Below are 4,484 nucleotides of genomic sequence, written 5' to 3'. Positions count from 1 at the left end.
AATGTTGGGCCAGCAGGTAAATATTTGCAAGTTTGTAAATCCCCAGAGATGTCCTGAGAAGTCCATTTTCCCTGTGCTCCTTATTCTCTTTCCTTAAATAGATTCAAAACACTGGTTTTAGCCTTTTGACCCACCACCTACTGTCTACACAATACCGTGTATTTAACTGGGGAGTCAGGCTGGGTAGAAGAGCCTGAGGTGAATCCAGGACAGAGAAAAGGCATCACTGGGCAGGGGACACCCAGGCAGACCAGCTCAGAGTTTGCCCAGCTCTGCCTCTGAGCTGATTCCCATCCCAGGTAAGCTGCTTACAGTTCTGAAATGGAAAGTGTAAAAATGGAAGCTGGGAAGGGTCAGAATTTCAGAAATTCAGAAGGCGTACAATTTCCCTGAATTTGAAAGGAATTTGTGCTCCCTTCTGTAGAACTTCATGGAGCAGGATGTATTTTTAGATGCATAGTCTCAAGGTGCTTTGCTGTAAATTGTAGACTCTGTATCTTAAAACACACACCCACACATTCTAATAACTGACTTTTATGACTGTTTTGCCACAAAAATTTTATTATGCACCATTTCATTTCTGATAGCATAGCAAGGAATTCTAAAAATCCCTCCTATTGAAAGGCATCAAGGTCTATTATTTAAAAAATTGTTTGTTTAAAAATGACCCCACATTTTAGTTATTCCATATACGTGAACATTTTATATCACCCAGTAAGAAGCAAGGTAAGCCTTACTATGACCCTTTTAGAACTAAAATTAACATCTTAGTCTATTAAATAATACCTAATAAAAACACTAGAAGTTTCTAGTGCTATTAATTATCTGATAAAAATAGAACTAAGAAAAAGAGAGAGAGAGATTGGATTAATTTTGGCCATAATCATGAGAAAAGAATACATAGATGCTGGCTTGGTTCTAGCAGAATGCTTACCCTTCGAAAATACTAGCAGCAAAATTGCACTGCAGGTCATTGAATTGAAAAAAGATTATTCAGTAAAATACTTTCAAAATTTAGTTACTAGTTAGGAAAAAAGTTTAGATCTTGTAATTACACTAAAAATACTCAAATTGACTAAAAGTTTTGATATAGAAAATGAACTATATTGAAAATAAAAACTAGAAAAAAAGTATGAGTAAAGATCAACCTAAATTATGAACTAATGCAGTGAAGAAAATACCAAGGAAAATAAATTAGCGTTTCAATAAGGAAAAAAAATACTATCTGAAGAAAAAGACGTAAATCAGATTAACAGATTCCTTAAATGGAGAATTATGAGGGCCACATAAAAATCAAAGGCAAATGTCAGTAATGTAGAACAACCTCTTGCAAGTTAAGGCGTTCATCTTCTCCTTGCCGGAAGGCGGCGCTGCCTGAAGGTCTCCGATGGCTGGGGCTGGGGGCGGCCGGGCGGCGACTCTAAGGGACCCGGCTCTGGGGGCGGCGGCCACTTCCTTTCAGAATCCATGACATTTTAAGAAAAAAATCTTAAACTGACAACTTGAAAATGTTTGCCTGAACTCCACAATTTAATACAGTATTGAACTCCCAGCTGGCCGAAGGTAAGTAAATGAAGTAAACGTGTCTGCAGCAAGTGAGAAAACTGAAGTGGTACAGTCTGATGGATGCAGAATGAACGTTGTATAATTCAGCGAGGCTTGCAGAGAAAAGTAAAATGAAATGAGTTCAGGGGAATGAGGATGGGCAGTGAGAAAAGAAAAGCTGAGTTCATCCCGTATAGTGCACAACATGCACTTGATTTCCCCACTCATGCCAGCAATTTATTGCTGACACACTTTGACAGCAAGAGACTTTTTGCTCCTCTTGTTCCTTATGCATGGAATGAGCCTCCTGTGTCTTGCATGCTGTATTATTATCTTCAGTTATAATACAGTATCACATTTCCTTAAGGAAAGTATCATCTGAAATAGTTGGAATCTTATGATTTACATGATTTGATGATTTTTTCAGTGATTTGATAATTTTTTACTTGCTGTTTCTGTCTTCTACAGACACGCAAACTCTAAAACTGCAGGGAGTTCTTCTTTCTCATTCACACTGTAGGCCCAGATAACAGCATAAAGCCTGGCACATAGCAGGCACTAAGTAAATACCCATAAAATTGATATGGAACTGAGATACTATCCAGTAACATTCCTCAAGTTTTTGCATTGTTTGATTACTTTCACAATTTAACTTTTCACAATCTGTGAATCAATTTCTTTTGCCCAGCTGCATTTTTGTGTTTACAATGTTTTTGATATCCTCTGAAACTATTTGACAATTCCCACGAAGAAAATTAATATTCCACGAAAATGTTCCCCAAATTCAACTCCCAAAATAAGTATTCAGCTAATAAATCTTGGTCATCTTTTCCCACTGCCCATGAAACAAAGCTTTAAATAATTACAGATTTCATAATTTTGTGACTTTTTCATTTTCATTTTTTAAAAATTATGGCTGTGGCATCAATTTTTTTATTAAACTCAACTGATTATTGAAAATAGAAATAATGGATACTTGAGCAAAAATAATGTCTTCGTTCTATTAGGTTTAGTGCTGCTTAAAATTGAATGTTAAAGGTTATACCCTTTATTCTAGCCCTGAATCCTCTGAGGTAGAAGTTATTAGTACCATTTTGCAGATAAGAATAGTATCTCTAGATTTTTAAGTTATATACTTAAAGCAAATTAAATTATATTTTTAAGGTAAAAGAAACAGGTAGCAAACCCAAGTTTGCATCATTTAAAAGCTGATATATATCCTATGCCAAGGTGCTTCTTCAGACACTCGAAACATGATATATTGTCCAGGCCTCACTGTTTAGAGTCTATTTTGCATGTCAGTGAAAGCAGAAAGATCTAGTTTTCAGGATAATCTATTTCACATTTTCCTAGTAACATTCTCTATTACTCTTGGGGATATATATTTGAAAGGTAAAATTTGGATCAAACATCTGTTATAAATATTTTAGAGTAGCTAATAGGTACATGGCTGACAATCAGTCTAGGAAGAACATATAAGTGATCTAAGGTAATTAATTGTGAGGATCTCACTAGAGTTGCTGTAAATACAAATTTTAGAAATGGATTACAAGGGGTGTCTTACTAATGCCCTTTTGGTGTAGACAATATGGCTTCACAAAAGCTCAGTTACATTGTGTTTATTTAAGATAAGGGAAATGTCCATATGTCAAGTCCCCCAAGATTTCCAGGAAAACTAATGTTTTCCTTCTCTAAAGAAATGCCAATAGAGCTATCAAAAAAAAAAAAAATAGTTTACAAAATTTTATTTGCAGTTACATCTGAAACCCAATGCCAAATGCAACAGGAATGAGCAACAAGAGTTTCCCAGTTGGCTTCATCCTTCTTGGTTTCTCTGAATGGCCCCAGCTAGAAATGGTTCTCTTCTGGATTGTCATCATCTTCTACACCATGCTCATCCTAGGAAACTTGACATTATCTTGCTCTCTTGCATAGACCCTCGCTTCTATACTCCCATGTACTTCTTTCTTAGCAATCTTTCCTTCCTGGAGCTCTGCTTTACCACAACCACCATTCCTCAGATGTTGTCAGATTTGTGGGGGCCAGACAAGACCATCACCTGCACAGGCTGTGTCATCCAGCTCTGCATGTTCCACTGTCTTGTTGCCACAGAGACTATCTTGCTGGTGGTGATGGCCTTTGATCGATATGTTGCCATCTGCCAGGCACTGTGCTACACCATCATCAAGCACTCTCTTCTCTGTTGGAAGCTGGTAATCATGGCTTGGCTCTCTGGACTGGTAGAATCTGTGATCCAATCCCCCATCACACTCCAGCTTCCCTTCTGTACCCATCACCGTGTGGATGACTTTCTTTGTGAGGTGCCTGCCCTCATATGCCTGGCCTGTGGAGACACTTCCTCCATTGAGCAGCAGATGACCATCACTGCTGTCCTTTTCAGCATCATGCCAGTGGGGTTGATTCTAACTTCCTATGGCTACATAGCTGAAGCCATTGGGAAAATCAAGTCAGAGGAGAGAAGGCAGAAAGCCATTGCCACCTGTTCCTCCCAACTTCTTGTGGTCTTCATGTTTTATGGGACAGTGGCAATGGTTTACACAGACCCTAAGAGCTACTTTGCTTCAAAACATGGCAAGTTCTTCACCTTCTTCTATACTGTGGTCACACCACTGCTGAACCCCCTAATCTATACCCTGAGAAACAAAGAGGTAAAAGACACTTTGCAAAGATTGCTGAGGAATGAGATCAGGATACTAAAAAGTAGATAATTGATCTTTTGAACCAGAAAGGGACTTGAAAGTTATGAAATCAATCCACTCTCCTCTAAAGGGGCCAAGGATACACTCTTTCAAATGCAAATACAAACATGTGATTGGTTCAAAGATGTTATGATTGATGGCTTACTTATTTTCCTCCTATTATTTTACATCATCTTGTTCAAATATACAAAAATATAATATCACAATTTTAAGCATGTA

At 37.7% G+C, this 4,484-nt stretch overlaps 1 pseudogene; it reads left to right on the top strand.

Annotated features, from left to right (window-relative positions):
* Positions 1 to 3,333: 3,333 nt before the first annotated feature.
* On the top strand, positions 3,334 to 4,274 carry LOC119524382 (annotated as a pseudogene).
* Positions 4,275 to 4,484: the final 210 nt, after the last annotated feature.

Source organism: Choloepus didactylus (genome assembly GCF_015220235.1).
Source record: "Choloepus didactylus isolate mChoDid1 chromosome 11 unlocalized genomic scaffold, mChoDid1.pri SUPER_11_unloc1, whole genome shotgun sequence".
Taxonomy (NCBI): domain Eukaryota; kingdom Metazoa; phylum Chordata; class Mammalia; order Pilosa; family Megalonychidae; genus Choloepus; species Choloepus didactylus.
This window is presented reverse-complemented; position numbering and strand designations above follow the sequence as displayed.